Source organism: Bufo bufo, chromosome 3 (genome assembly GCF_905171765.1).
Source record: "Bufo bufo chromosome 3, aBufBuf1.1, whole genome shotgun sequence".
In the NCBI taxonomy this organism is placed as follows: domain Eukaryota; kingdom Metazoa; phylum Chordata; class Amphibia; order Anura; family Bufonidae; genus Bufo; species Bufo bufo.
This window is the reverse complement of record NC_053391.1, coordinates 194,847,659-194,864,894: the sequence shown is the minus strand read 5'-3', so window position 1 is coordinate 194,864,894 and position 17,236 is coordinate 194,847,659.

The window sequence follows — 17,236 nt, the reverse complement described above, 5'->3', positions numbered from 1 at the left end:
ATGGTTATGGGACCACTGTGCCAAATAACAGGTTTGACGTTGGGCTACACCTAAGGGTTTTATCCTAGTGGTCCCCTGCTTTTCACCCTTTAGCTCTGTTACAGGGATCTGGTCTTCGCTGCATGGGAGCCACCAGGCTGCTACCTCTTGGAAAAGTTGCGGTGTAGTTGGCAGCTGACACACAGGGTCAGAGCCAGCAGTGGAAGGCACAAGAAGGCACAGGCAAAATCCAAGGCAAAACATGGACAGAACCAGACTGCACACAAACAGACAGAACATGCAAAATCCATGGAGCAAACTTCAGGACACAGTTCAGGCAAGTAGATAAATGTGCATAAACTTAGCAAGACGTAACAGGCACAGAACTCTAGAAAACAGTTCAGACACAACAGGTCCAGAAGCAGGAACTTGGCAGAAGAACTAGAACTTAGGAATTCATTGGCAAACATAACTAGGACCAAATTCAGACATGCACAGCATAGACACAAGAGCATGGCAAACAGAACTTGGACAGGATTCAGAAACACACAGGCAAAATCCATGGAACAGAAACTCAGGAAATCTATTGCAATGTATGAATTCAATTCAGACTTAACAAATTTATTAGTCAAACAGATGCAGACACAAGACCAGGAAGCCTTAACCCTCACAATATAGGACTGAGGGAAGATACAAGCACATATGCACAATTTACATCACAAGTAACCAACGCCAGGATACACGGAGCAATGGCAACATAAACCGCCACTGAACACAATGGTCCCAATTCAAACCCACAAGCTGCCAACATTGGCGCACACAGTACATTGCTACACGTGAAATGCCATAGTAACAATGTGACCATGAAAAATGGGGATATCTGTGAGTTAACTTTTTCTTGTGTCTAGCCAATGTTTACAGCTTTGCTTCCTATCATTACATAATGTATTACTGTCCTCCTGTTGCTTACACAGTTCTGTATTCTTAATTATTAACTGGTAGTCTGGGCAAGGTCAATGGACATGTCTAAGACTAGAGTCACCATCTGTCCAGAGCCAGCTATGCTACTGCTACAGATTCTAAACTCTCCTATGCTTCTAATTCAATTTTTAATATCAAAGTGATAAAAAGCAGTCATTAAATTGTGTTATAACTGTATACTGGTAATATAATAATAATAATAGAATCCAAATTCCAAATATTCATGGAAACGGCTTGTGCATAATCTGCCGCCTTATTCCAGTCCTTTAAACATTATGCAGTACTTAAACATTGTCATCATCATTTGAAATCCACCAAGCTGTTGTGTTTTCCATTTCCCTGTCGCAGGGGATAAGAACTGACAAGATTTTTTTTAAGGCTGTTGCCTGTCTTATTTCCATTAGGGACCCTCAGGGGAACTTTAATGTATGGTTTATGCCAACCACAAAAGATGAAGATGCTAGTTTTGTAGGTCATGAGAATGTACAGTCTGATGTGGCTCCTGCTACAGTGACAATATCTAGACTATCAGTAACTTCATGATCAAAGTCAGATGACATTATTCCTTAAGAGTACATTATTTATATTGTTTTAGTCATTGGTGTCATTTTTCTTTGCTTAGTGATTTTAGTAGAAGTATACAGAGGTTTTGCTTTTGCATACTTCTTTATTGTCCTATATACTATATAATACTATATATTTATATATACTGTAGTGACATAGTAACATGGTTTATAAGGCTGAAAAAGGACATCTGTCCATCCAGTTTAGCCTGTTATCCTGCAAGTTGATCCAGAGAAAGGCAAAAAATAAAACCCTGTGAGGTAGAAGCCAATTTTCCTCACTTTGGAGTCAAAGAAGGATTTTTTCCCTCTAATCTGGAAATCAGAATAACTTCCTGGATCAACGACCCCTCTCTAGTAACTATACCCTGTAATATTATTACACTCCAGAACAGGGGCGGATTAAGTGCATGATAGGCACGGGGCTGTCTACCCAACTTGGGCCCCCCCCCCCTCCATTTTATTGCCAAATTTAAAATACATATAATTGTAATAAAAAAGACATAGAGGAGATACAGCACCACATACCTCTTACATCCAGTGACATCTCCTGTCATGTAGACCTTCTCTTTCCTCTTCTCCTCCATTTGACCCAGACCACCATGGCAAATTCTTTTAGCCGCATCTCGTCTCTACAGTTTGTAACACAGACACGTTAGATTTCTAAATTTTTCCATCAACCTCCTCATCACAGCGTCATCCTGCCACCCCCAATACTGTGCCCGTTGTGCTCCCCAATGCCCCAGGAACTATACTGCTGAAAAAATAGTGACCCTAATAGACAAAATTGGGGTAATTTATCAAACTGGTTTAAAGTAGAACTGGATTTCCAAAAGAGCTGTCAAATATGAAAGGTGGAATCTGATTGGCTGCTATGGGCAACTAAGCCAGTTCTGCGTTTCACCAGTTTGATAAATTACCCCAAATGTTGCTATAGTGTCCACAGCAGCTATAATGTCCCCTAGAGTGCCCCGAGTAATAATACCACCCTCTATTGTCCTCCAGGCAATAATCCCTGTATAGTGTCCCCAGAAATAATAGAATTGCCCCTACAGTGCCTCCCCAATAGCAACACCCCCATATAGTAATTTCCACCACACTGCCCCCACATAGTAATCCCCCCATAGTAATTTGCCCCCGCACAGTAATTTCCCCCAAACTGCCCCCATATAGTAGTTTGCCCCCACACAGTAATTTGCCCTACACTGCCCCCACATAGTAATTTTCACCACACTGCCCCCACATAGTAATTTGCCCCCACATTGCCCCCACATAGTAATTTGCCCCTACATAGCAATTTCCCCACACTGTTCCCACATAGCAATTTCCCCATACTGCCCCCACACAATAGTTTTCCCCACACTGCCCCCACATAGTAATTTGCCCCCAGATAGCAATTACCCCACACTGTCCCCACATAGAAATTACCCCACACTGTCCCCACATAGAAATTACCCCACACTGTCCCCACATGGCAATTTCCCCCACACTGCCCCCACACAAAAGTTTCCCCCACACTGCCCCATATAGAAATTTGCCCCCACATTGTAGTCCCTCCCATAATAATTTGCCCCCACACTGCCCCTACATAGAAATTTGCCCCCACACTGCCCCATCTAGTAATTTCCCCCCACATAGTAGTCCCTCTCATAGCAATTTGCCCCCACACTGCCCCCACATAGCAATTTGCCCCCACACTGCCCCATCTAGTAATTTGCCCCCACATAGTAGTCCCCCTCATAATTATTTGCCCCACATAGTAATTTGCCCCCACATAGTAATTTGCCCCACATAATAATTTGTCCCCACATAGTATTCCCTCCCATAATAATTTGCCCCCACACTGCCCCATCTAGTAATTATCCCCCACATAGTAGTCCCTCTCATAATAATTTGCCCCCACACTGCCACCATATAGCAATTTGCCCCCACACTGCCCCATCTAGTAATTTGCCCCCACATAGTAGTCCCTCTCATAATTATTTGTCCCACATAGTAATTTGCCCCACATAGTAGCCCCTCTCATAATAATTTGCCCCCACATAATAATTTGCCCCCACATAGTATTCCCTCCCATAATAATTTGCCCCCACACTGCCCCATCTAGTAATTTTCCCCCACATAGTAGTCCCTCTCATAATAATTTGCCCCCACACTGCCACCACATAGCAATTTGCCCCCACACTGCCCCATCTAGTAATTTGCCCCCACATAGTAGTCCCTCTCATAATTATTTGTCCCCACATAGTAATTTGCCCCCACATAGTAGCCCCTCTCATAATAATTTGCCCCCACATAATAATTTGCCCCCACATAGTATTCCCTCCCATAATGATTTGCCCCCACACTGCACCCACATAGCAATTTGCCCCCACACTGCCCCCACATAGCAATTTGCCCCCACACTGCCCCATCTAGTAATTTGCCCCCACATAGTATTCCCTCCCATAATAATTTGGCCCCATACAGCCATAACATTCCCCCCCCTGTACTCGATTTATCATCCCTAATATGTCCTCCTGTGTGTCCCCCCCAAAGTAGGCACATGAAATAAAAAAATAAAAAATGAACAAAAAATGAAAAGATAAATACTCACCTATGTCCAGGGCCAGGCGCTTGCTCGCAGAGGAAGGCATCACGCACGCCTGCGCCGGGATTTCACTACCGCATAGGCCTCAGGCCTATGGCGGTGATCGGCAACGGGACAGGGAGCTATGTGCTTCCGTGCCCCGCCGCAGTATGTGGGCGTTCGGGTCAGCGTTGGGCCCCCCAGCGGTGCTGGGCCCGGGGCTGCCGACCCGAACGTCCCTATTGTAATCCACCACTGCTCCAGAAATACATCCAGGCCCCTCTTGAACTCTTTTAATGAATTCACTATTACCACCTCTTCAGGCAGAGAGTTCCATAGTCTCACTGCTCTTACCGTAAAGAATCCTCTTATAGTACTATGTAACAGAAAAAAAATACCAACTATACAGTACAGACCAAAAGTTTGGACACACCTTCTCATTCAAAGAGTTTTCTTTATTTTCATGACTATGAAGGCATCAAAACTATGAATTAACACATGTGAAATTATATAAATAACAAACAAGTGTGAAACAACTGAAAATATGTCATATTCTAGGTTCTTCAAAGTAGCCACCTTTTGCTTTGATTACTGCTTTGCACACTCTTGGCATTCTCTTGATGAGCTTCAAGAGGTAGTCCCCTGAAATGGTTTTCACTTCACAGGTGTGCCCTGTCAGGTTTAATAAGTGGGATTTCATGCCTTATAAATGGAGTTGGGACCATCAGTTGTGTTGAGGAGAAGTCAGGTGGATACACAGCTGATAGTCCTACTGAATAGACTGTTAGAATTTGTATTATGGCAAGAAAAAAGCAGCTAAGTAAAGAAAAACGAGTGGCCATCATTACTTTAAGAAATTAAGGTCAGTCAGTCAGCCGAAAAATTGGAAAAACGTTGAAAGTAAGGGCTATTTGACCATGAAGGAGAGTGATGGGGTGCTGCGCCAGATGACCTGGCCTCCACAGTCACGGACCTGAACCCAATCGAGATGGTTTGGGGTGAGCTGGACCGCAGAGTGAAGGCAAAAGGGCCAACAAGTGCTAAGCATCTCTGGGAACTCCTTCAAGACTGTTGGAAGACCATTTCAGGGGACTACCTCTTGAAACTCATCAAGAGAATGCCAAGAGTATGCAAAGCAGTAATCGAAGCAAAAGGTGGCTACTTTGAAGAACCTAGAATATGTCATATTTTCAGTTGTTTCACACTTGTTTGTTATGTATATAATTCCACATGTGTTAATTCATAGTTTTGATGCCTTCATAGTCATGAAAATAAAGAAAACTCTTTGAATGCGAAGGTGTGTCCAAACTTTTGGTCTGTACTGTATATCAACCATGTATATTTTTATGAAACATTTTCATAAGTCTGGGGCTCTATGGCAACTTATCTCATGCAATGTGCTGTGATGTGTTTTTGCATGCGACCACACTACAAAAGCACATGCAAAGTACATGAACTGCACAAAATTAACAAGAAAATGTCCACTATTCATAGGTGGAGCTTACTTTTCCAATGCTTTAATATGTGAAATGAAAGAACTCCATTGCTGAGTGGATTATTTTTATTTTTTTTTGAACAATAATTTTTATTGAAAAGTTTTATATCAATAGGTTACATATCAAGTGAAAGCATTCACATATACATCTTGGTATAGGTAATAATATGGCATATATGAAACTAATACAAAAATACAATATTTTTTTACAGCATATGGTTGTAAATATTGAGGTTGAATAGGTAGAAAAGTTGTATGGGTACAAATACAGGTAGAAGAGGAGAAAAGACAGTATAACAGTAGGTAATAGATAAGGCTGTCATGAAAAAAACATCATAAGACCATAATAACCTTACATTCTAATGGAGGCATTAGGCGGCAAATTACATCTTTTGTGGTTCAACCAGACTTCCCATCTCTTCAAAAATGTAATTTTCGTATTGTTAGAAGATGCCCATAGACCTTCATATAAGCAGCTATTATCTAGAGATCTGAAAATCCTATTAATATTGGGAAGGTCCCCAGATTTCCAACAAGCAGCTATTTTCAGTCGGGTTATAAATATTAAATGACTAGCTATGAATTTGAAATGGAAAGGTAGGTCTATCAGTCCTATAGACAACAAGGCCATCTTAGATGAAGGTTCAATAGGAAAGCAAGCTAATGATGATATAAAACTAAATATTGAGGTCCATCGGGCATTCCCACCACATATGTAAAAAACTACCTATCGCTTGACCGCATCTCCAACAATCTGGGGATGAATCAGGAAAGATTTTGTTAATATAAGTGGGTGTTCTATACCATCTGTAGAGAATTTTACTCGCTCCTTCTAGATGATCAGAGCATTTAGATAGCTTGGGTACAGAGGTAAAGGCTTCAGACCACTCTGTGTCCAATAGGGCCGAACCTAATTCAAGATTCCACAGGTCTAAGATATGCTGTAAGGGATTAGCGCTTGACTCTTTCAGTAAGGTATAGCCTTTGGTAATTCCTTTATCTGATTTTTGGGTCATGTGTATCCATTGTAAGAAATCTTGATTGTTTGTAGCATGTGTAAAAAATTTTGAGGATTTCAGTAAGTGTCTTAACCTTAGGTATTTGTAGAAATCTGAATTGGGGATATTAAACTTTTTATGAAGATGGGCAAACTCTACAAACACCTCATCCTTCCATAGTTGTTTGATTTCAGTAATGCCCATCCTTACCCAATTGTCTAGTCTAATGTCTGGGATAGCTAGTTCACAAACCTTCAAGGGCATTGCGAAAATTGAGGTATTAGTTAATTTGTCTATTCTAGCAACAGAATACCAGGTGTTTAAAATTGATGTCAGGGTTAATAATGGGGAATTATGTTTGATACCAAAAGCCGCTACAGCAGAAAGGCGCAAGTTTATGTTGCAGGAACCCATAATAGTTTTTTCTAGTGCTACCCATTTTTTTGTAGGGTCCTCCTTAAGTAAATATCTCAGTTGGTCAAGTATAGCGGAGGCATGATAATGCTTAATAGAAGGTACATTAAGACCTCCTGTTTTGAGAGGCTTATTAAGTATAAGGGCTTTCACTCTGGGTCTGAGTTTACCCCAAATGTGGCGATTGATTAGTGATTGGAGCTTGTTTATGTAACCAGAGGGAATAGATATAGGAATATTACGAAACATATAGATAATTTTGGGTAGAATAACCATTTTCAAAGCAGCTATTCTCCCTAACCAAGAAATGTGTTCCAACCTTAAGTTGTTCAAGGAGTTATTAATTTTATCATATAAGGGCCAAAAATTGACCTTGAATAGTTTATTAGTAGGAAAGGTAAGTTGAATACCCAGATATGTCAAGGACTCGTTTGCCCAGGAAAATTTATATAATCTGGAAATTAGACGTTTAGTAGATGGGGATAAACCCAAGTCCAAAATTTGGGATTTGTTTACATTTACCTTATAGAAAGAAGCTTTACCAAACTTAGAGATGATGTCATTAATAGCAGGTAAAGCTATATTTGGGTTTGATGTAATAATTAAGACATCGTCTGCAAAGAGACCTATGCGATGATCTACTTCCCCTACTTTTATCCCTTTAATAAGTGCCGAAGATCTAATGTGTTCTGCGAAAGGTTCCATTGCAAGCGCAAATATCAGGGGTGACATAGGGCATCCCTGCCTGGTTCCATTGTTAATATTAAATGGGGTGGATAGAAAGCTGGACGAATATATAGAGGCACTTGGATTAGAGTATAAAGACATTACAGCAGATAAGTAGAAGTTCCCAAACCCAAACTTTTTTAATGTTGCGTAAATATATTATTTTTAATTAATTCTGCCACCTAGACAACACTTTTAGATATCTTTATGCCAATGAGAACTCAATGGGCAGGTATGAACAAAGTCCTCATTATGTAACCACAAAATAGTAAAGCATGCCCATCTGTGAAGTATGACCACCTTTAAGAGTTTTGCTTCTGTCAGGATTTTGAGTGGAACAGCCAATCTGGCAAAAATAGGATGAGTCTTGCCCTTGAATAATAATAATAATCTTTATAGAACACCAACATATTCTGCAGTGCTATACAATTCAAAAGGAATATGTACAAACAAAGTAGACGTTACAGATTGAAAGTCAACAATTCAGACAGTAGGAGTGCTCATGAAAGCTTACAATATGTGAGAAGATAGGGCTGATACATGAGGCATAAGTGCTTGTATGTACAATGGTTCAGCTGTCTTTTATATAGTTTAGGGGAGTACATACAGTCAGGTCCATAAATATTGGGACACCGACCCAATTCTAACATTTTTGGCTCTATATACCACCAAAATGGATTTGAAATGAAACGAAAAAGATGTGCTTTAACTGCAGACTGTCAGCTTTAATTTGGGGGTATTTACATCTAAATCAGGTGAACGGTGTAGGAATTACAACAGTTTGCATATGTGCCTCCCACTTGTTAAGGGACCAAAAGTAATGGGACAGAATAATAATCATAAATCAAACTTTCACTTTTTAATACTTGGTTGCAAATCCTTTGCAGTTAATTACAGCCTGAAGTCTGGAACGCATAGACATCACCAGACGCTGGGTTTCATCTCTGGTAATGCTCTGCCAGGCCTCTACTGAAACTGTCTTCAGTGCCTGTTTGTTCTTGGGGCATTTTCCCTTCAGTTTTCTCTTCAGCAAGTGAAATGCATGCTCAATCGGATTCAGGTCAGGTGATTGACTTGGCCATTGCATAACATTCCACTTCTTTCCCTTAAAAAACTATTTTGTTGCTTTTGCAGTATGCTTTGGGTCATTGTCCATCTGCACTGTGATGTGCCGTCCAATGAGTACTGAAGCATTTGGCTGAATATGAGCAGATAATATTGCCCGTAACACTTCAGAATTCATCCTGCTGCTTTTGTCAGTTATCACATCATCAATAAATACAAGAGAACCAGTTCCATTGGTAGCCATACATGCCCACGCCATGACACTACCACCACCATGCTTCACATGATGAGGTGGTATGCTTAGGATCATGAGCAGTTACTTTCCTTCTCCATAATCTTCTCTTCCCTGCACTCTGGTGCAAGTTGGTCTTGGTCTCATCTGTCCATAGGATGTTGTTCCAGAACTGTGAAGGCTTTTTTAGATGTCGTTTGGCCAACTCTAATCTGGCCTTTCTGTTTTTGAGGCTCACCAATGGTTTACATCTTGTGGTGAACCCTCTGTATTCACTCTGGTGAAGTCTTCTCTTGATTGTTGACTTTGACACACATAAACCTACCTCCTGGAGAGTGTTCTTGATCTGGCCAACTGTTGTGAAGGGTGTTTTCTTCACCAGGAAAATAATTATTCGGTCATCCACCACAGTTGTTTTCCGTGGTCTTCCGGGTCTTTTGGTGTTGCTGAGCTCACCGGTGTGTTCCTTCTTTTTAAGAATGTTCCAAACAGTTGTTTTGGCCACACCTAATGTTTTTGCTATCTCTCTGATGGGTTTGTTTTGTTTTTTCAGCCTAATGATGGCTGGCTTCACTGATAGTGACAGCTCTTTGGATCTCATCTTGAGAGTTGACAGCAACAGATTCCAAATGCAAATAGCACACTTGAAATGAACTCTGGACCTTTTATCTGCTCATTGTAATTGGGATAATGAGGGAATAACACGCACCTGGCCATGGAACAGCTGAGAAGCCAATTGTCCCATTACTTTTGGTCCCTTAACAAGTGGGAGGCACATATGCAAACTGTTGTAATTCCTACACCGTTCACCTGATTTAGATGTAAATACCCTCAAATTAAAGCTGATAGTCTGCAGTTAAAGCACATCTTGTTAGTTTCATTTCAAATCCATTGTGGTGGTGTATAGAGACTAAAATGTTACAATTGTGTCGATGTCCCAATATTTATGGACCTGACTGTATAAGGCTACATAAGCCGTCGCCAGTCAATAGAATTAGTGATGAGCGGCATGGGCAATATTCGAATATTTCGCAAATATTTGGGTGAATATTCATCATAAATTTACAAATTCGAGAACTCATGAGTATTTTCTTGATTGCAAAAATTGGCAATGTAATATTCGCGTAATGTGCACACAATACAGGCGTGGGTCACTTTTGGTAAATTTTTCAAGCTGCTAGAAGTTTCCTGATACTGGAGAAAATGGTTTGCATGGTAGAACATTGTAATAGCTTTATATGCAGATAGAGGGCGATTGCGCAAATCGGCAACTAATTAATGATGCGCATATTTTTGCGCAATACGTGCAACTTTACATTTTAGCAGGTCTGACTACATATTACTGATTGGTGCACTAAGTATTGTTGTGAACTTGTGACATCACAGCTAGTAATGGACAAACATCGGCCGGGGCGTTCGCGGCAGGCCCCATTCACTTTAATAGCAGGCGAACCTGAAAAACCTTCAGGTCATATTTGCAGCCAGCAAACACTTACTAGAAGTACACAAATAGTCCAACAACATGGACACTGATATACCAGAGGGGGGTCATTGTCAAAAATTCCCACAAAAAATATGTATTTTAATCAGGGGCCATTTTTATGTGTCTTAAAGGGAAACTCTCAAAAAGGTGCCCGTTTGGAACCTATTTTTTTTTATTTCCTATCGGTTTGATGTATAAAAATGTGCAGCACTACACTTTTTGTATCCTGCAGAGTCCATAAAAAAAATGCATACATTAACGTCATTTTTTTTTCTACCATGGAACTGTATGGTGAACGGACGCCACTGTACGGCATCAGTCTGAGGCATCTGTTATCGCATACATTTTTGGTATGCATTAAATTTATGGCAAAAATAGGATGTGAACCCAGCCCTAGTGTCAGAATATGCACCAGGACACAGCAAAGCAGTGTGGGGGAGAGGGGAGGCCGCCATGTACTGACAGAGCGATACCTGGTCCTGTGGTTAGGGATGAGGACTGTGTTTACCAAGGATCATTTTCTACTGGGAAATACAGGGCACAGTATAATACACTAGAATCTATATAATATAAAGATATTAGCTCTACCCCCGAATAATAATACAATTAGGTGGTCATTTATTATATAGAAATACTTCTATGTTAGGCGTATTTCTGACACAGATTGTGGCGCAAAGGTGCTTAGCACCGCAATCTGCATATTTTTCACGCTCATGCCAGGTCTAAAAAAGGATGGCGTGGGCAGGGAAAAGGATACAGTTATGGCCTTCCAGTTATTGGACAGTACTGCCATACATTGACCGGATAACACCTCTGTACAGTTACCGGATAACACCGCCATACCGTGATCGGATAAACATGTATAAGAGGGCACAGTACAGAGAATGACTAGGGGCACTGCACAGGGTGTGGTAAGAGGGAACAATGCAGGAAATAAGGTGGCACAGTATGGGGTGAGGGGCACAGAATGGGGTGGGGGGCATAGTCACATGACCCTGTGACATTAGAAGGTCCTTATGGTGAATGCGGTTCATACGCCACCATAATGAGAGGCAGAGGAGTTAGACAAGGGTGTGAATATGTGGCAAGATATAAAAAATTTAACTGTGGGCTAGTACAGGCCTCAGAAATTAGGCAATAGGCATTCACCTGACAGCAAAGAACTTTGGATTCTGTGGCTGGAGGTACATTAGGCAGTCACAGGATAAATATGTAACTGTCAGCCAGTACAGGCCCCAAAAATTAGGCAACAGGCATTCACCTGACAGCAAATAACTTTGCATTCTGTGGCTGGAGGTACATTATGCGGTCACAGGATAAATATGTAACTGTTGGCCAGTACAGGCCCCAAAAATTAGGCAATAAGCATTCTCCTGACAGCAAAGAACTTTGGATTCTGTGGCTGGAGGTACATTAGGTGGTCACAGGATAAATATGTAACTGTCGGCCTTTTATGCCGCTGTTCATAAATAAGGCAAGGAAAATTCCTTGTTCTGGGTAGTGGCGGATATGTGTGGGCTGGCATGGGGAAATTTAATTACAAGTGGTCATCACAGGTGTTGAATTCCTCCGAGATCCATGCCTCATAAATTTTTAGAAATGTGAGGTAGTCCAGACTGTCGTGAGCTAAGCGATTGCGCTTATCGGTCGCGGTCCCCCCTGCTGCGCTGAACATCCTTTCGGACAGGACACTCAACGAGAGGCAAGCCAAGAGTTCCATGGCAAATTGTGCCACCTCTGGCCACAGGTCAAGCCTGCACATCCAGTAGTCAAGAGGTCCCTTGCTTCTCAGAGCGTTGGTATAGGCGTTCCCTGAGGCTGGATCCGGAGGGCGGCTGTCGATGGGTTGGTTGTAAAAATGATCTCATATCCGAAGTGAAAAAAACATCTTTAAACAGCCCTCTTCTTGCATGCACGGTAGGATTGGTACCCGCACCTGTTTCGCTGTGGGTGGAATGTCCTTTGCCAGTGCCCGCAACAGCAGAATGCAGCATCTCTCACAGCATGGCCTTGAAATGCTGCATTCTGCCAGCCCTCTGTGATGCTGGTAACATGTCTGCCATTTTGTGTTTGTATCGGGGGTCTAAGTACATTGCCACCCAGTACAGGTCCTTGACCTTTATGCTTTTTATATGGGGGTCGCTCTTCAAATACTAAAGCATGAAGGCTCCCATTTGCTCTAAATTGGAAGCAGTGGAGCACTCTGGCTCCGGCTCATCGCCCAGGAGAATTTCGTCCTCGGTCTCCCCCCCCCAGCCACGGACAACACCAGGGATCCCCGAAAAGTTTAAAGCCTCCTCTTCTTGCTCCTCCTCCTCCTCTCCCCCCCAGCCACCATCCTCCTATGGCTCTTCTTCAGACTCCTGCTGACTTGTCTCAGATGGAGTAGCCCCCCTGGGAATTCATTCAGCATTCCGACTTCCTCATCTTCCAGCTCTTGCTCCTCGACGGCCTGATCAATGACACAACGCAATGCACGCTCCAGAAAGTAGGCGTAAGGTACGATGTCACTGATGGCACCCTGGCTGCGACTGACCAGTTTGGTGATTTCATCAAATGGCCGCAGAAGTCTGCACGCATCGCGCATGAGCAGCCAATAGTTTGCTGAAAAGAAACCAAGACCCCCAGAACCTGTCCTGCCACAGAGATCTTACAGGTAGTCGTTAACTGCACGTTTAAGCTGGAGCAGTCTATCGAGCATATACAAGGTGGAGTTCCAGCGCGTCAGGCTATCACAAATCAGACGTCTGACTAGCAAGTGGTGTCGCAGCTGAACGTTCGCAAGGCGAGCCATGGTCGTGTAAGATCTTCTAAAATGGGCAGAGATTTTCCAGGCCTGCTGCAAGACATCCTGGACCCCGGGGTATTTGGCAACGAATCACTGCAAGACTTAGTTCAGGACGTGTGCCATGCATGGCATGTGTGTCATTTTGCCCTGTATCAGCAAGCTCAGCAGATTGGCACCATTGTCGCACACCACTTTACCAACTGTCAAATTGAGCAGGGTTAGCCACTGATCTGCCTGTGACCGCAGAGCTGAAAGCAGTGCAGGACCGGTGTGGCTCTTGGCTTCCAGGCACAACAGCCGCAGCACAGCATTGCAATGTCTCATCTGGCACGTTGAATAGGTTCTGGGGAGCTTGGAGGGAGCAGCAGAAGAGGCGGTAGCAGTGGAAAAGGAGCAGTCAGCCGAGGAGGAGACGGAGGATGGAGTAGGAGGAGGAGAAGAAGAAGCCGCCCTGCATGCAATCCGTGGCGGTAACACCAAATCCACACGGTTCCCACGAGTTACATGATGGCTTGATGGCCGGCAGAAGGTTCACTCAGTGGGCAGTAAACGTTATGTACCTTCCATGCTCGTGTTTGCTAGACCACTTGTCTGCGGTCAGATTTATCTTGGCACCGACACTGTGTGCCAGAGACATATTAACTTGCCGCTGAATGTGGCCATATAGTTCAGGGATGCCCTTTTCAGAGAAATATTTCCTTCCGGAGACATTCCATTGCGATGTGCTAGTGGCCACAAATTTTTTAAAGGCCTCCGAGTCCACTAATTTATATCGCAGTAGTTGACAGGCTAGCAGTTCCGACATGCCAGCGGTCAGCTGTTGGGCAAGAGGATTATCCGACGTCATAATTTTTTTACGTTAGAACATTTTGGCTGCGGAATCCTGTCTTGTGCTAGATGAATGCGATGACGGCTCAGTGGAAGGTGGAGTGGAGGACAAATGGGAGGAGAGGGATAAGAGGCAGGACGTGGAGCCCCGGGAGTGTGTTTTTTTGGGTTCTGATGGTGTTGCTCCCACTGGGCTCAGTGATGGGAGGATAGGTGCCTTCTTAAGGTGGTCCTCCCTAGGTGAGTGTTGGGCTTACCGCAACTTATGCGTTGACAACACAAGCTGCAGATGGCAACACTATTGTCAGCAGTTAAAAAAGCCCACACTGCGGAGCCATGTTACGGCATCATGGGAGCGCAAGGTGTGACCGTGCATGGTGGATGGCTTGCTCCAGATACATTTGCAGTCTGCTTTTGCTTCCTATAAACTGTGAGTTCTCCCTGCTTCTCCTCCTTCTCCTCCCTATCTGCTGCTTCATCTCTCCCTCTGAACTCCCCTCCTCTTCCTCTGTTGTGGGAACCCACGTGACGTCCATCGACACGTCATCATCGTCACCTTCACCACCACTGACATTAGAGACATCGGAGTAGGCAGCAACAGCGGGGAACACCGTCATTGGGCTGATCTGGGTACTGTCGTCAGACCGCTGGGTGTCGGCCATTGCTACCTCCTCTTCCTCATCCGATGCCAAGAATGGCTGCGCATCAGTAAAGTCTGGGAATGGATGGGAAAATAATTCCTCTGACTTGAGTGGAGGGGCTATGGTGGTGGTGGTGGTGGTGGTGTCTTTGGGGTTGGACACAGCAGAGAGTGAGGAGGGTGCAGATACAGAGGATGAGGAGGGTGCAGAAGCGAAAGGCTGAGTGAGCCACTTAACCAACTCAGGTGCGTCCTTTGACATAATCGCACACAACTTCTCCAACTTCCCAATTAGGCTCTGGCCTGGTGCACCTGCCCGACCCCTACCACCCCTGTAGAACGGCCTGCCTCTTCCTCTGCCTGTCATGTTTCAAAATTACCCTGTGCCAAAGTCCCTAGAGAAGAGCAGTATTTGTGGAAGCTGATATATGGTAGGCCTCAATCAGTTGTTAGTTGAAGCTGGTATATCACCCTCAAGCAGTAATTTTGTGGACGCAGGTATATGGAAAACCTCTATCACTTTTTTGTGGAAGCTGATATATGGCAGGCCTCAATCTGTTGTTAGTTGAAGCTGGTATATCACCCTCAAGCAGTAAGTTTGTGGACGCAGGTATATGTAAAACCTATATTACTGTTTTGTGGAAGCTGATATATGGCAGGCCTCAATCTATTGTTAGTTGAAGCTGGTATATCACGCTCAAGCAGTAATTTTGTGGACGCAGGTAATATGGAAAACCTCTATCACTATTTTGTGGAAGCTGATATATGGCAGGATGTTGGGAATCAATCTGATTGACCAGAGCAGTGCATTCCAGAGAACTTGTGAAGCACAAGTTAAGTCTTGTAGATGGGAGTGGGAAGTTTGGAAAATGGAGGATATGTCTGATATCATTGGCGGAGCAAAAAGCGAGGATAGGATGGTAGACAGAGATGAGCGAGGAGATATAGGGCAACACTGTGAAGAACTTTGTATGGGAGGGTGAGGAGTTTAAATTGTATTCTATATTGAAAGGACAACCAGTACAGTGACTGGCACAGGGCTGATGCACCTAAAGGTGGACATATTTGCTTTGTAGTGCTTGAAAAAATGCTTAGATATTGCAGAAAGATTACTGACATTTTGGTTTAGGACTCACAAATACAGACACAAAATGGGATATCTTTAAAAACATCTTAAAATCTCATTGTGAGAGGTACATACCGTATGGTAATAAAAGGTTAAGGAACAAAAAGAAACCAATGTGGATAAATAGAACTGTAAAGAAAGCAATAAATGACAAAAAGAAAGCATATAAAACACTAAAACAGGAGGGTAGCACGGAAGCACTAAAAAACTATAAGGAAAAAAATAGAACATGTAAAAAACAAATAAAACGGCCAAACTAGAGACCGAGAGATTAATTGCCAAAGAGGGTAAAACTAACCCTAAAATGTTCTTCAATTATATAAATGTTAAAAAGTATAAATCTGAAGGTGTTGGCCCTTTAAAAAGTAATGAGGGGGGAGTCGCAGAGAGCGACTAGGAGAAAGCAAAGCTGTTAAATATTTTTTTCTCCAATGTATTCACTGAGGAAAATTAATTGTCAGATGACATGCCGAATGCAAAAATAAATTCCCCATTAAAAGTGTCCTGTCTGACCCAGGAAGAAGTACATCAGCGACTTAAAAAGATTAAAATAGACAAATCGCCAGGACCGGATGACATACACCCCCGTACCCTAAAGGAATTAAGTAATGTCATAGCCAGACCCTTATTTCTGATATTTGCAGACTCTATACTGACAGGGAATGTCCCACAGGATTGGCGCGTGGCATATGTGGTGCCAATATTCAAAAAGGGGCCAAAAACAGAGCCTGGAAACTATAGGCTGGTAAGTTTAACATCTGTTGTGGGTAAACTGTTTGAAGGTTTTCTGAGAGATGCTATATTAGAGCATCTCAGCGGAAATAAGCAAATAACGCCATATCAGCATGGCTTCGTGAGGGATCGGTCATGTCAGACTAATTTAATCAGTTTCTATGAGGAGGTAAGTTCTAGACTTGACAGCGGCGAATCAATGGATGTCGTATATCTGGACTTCTCCAAAGCATTTGACACTGTACCACATAAAAGGTTAGTATATAAAATGAGAATGCTCGGACTGGGAGAAAACATCTGTATGTGGGTAAGTAACTGGCTGAGTGATAGAAAACAGAGGGTGGTTATTAACGGTACACACTCAGATTGGGTCACTGTCACTAGTGGAGTACCTCAGGGGTCAGTATTGGGCCCTATTCTCTTCAATATATTTATTAATGATCTTGTAGAAGGCTTGCATAGTAAAGCATCAATTTTCGCAGATGACACTAAACTGCTTAAAGTAATTTACACTGATGAGGACAGTATACTACTACAGAGGGATCTGGATAGATTGGAGGCTTGGGCAGATAAGTGGCAAATGAGGTTTAACACTGATAAATGTAAAGTTATGCACA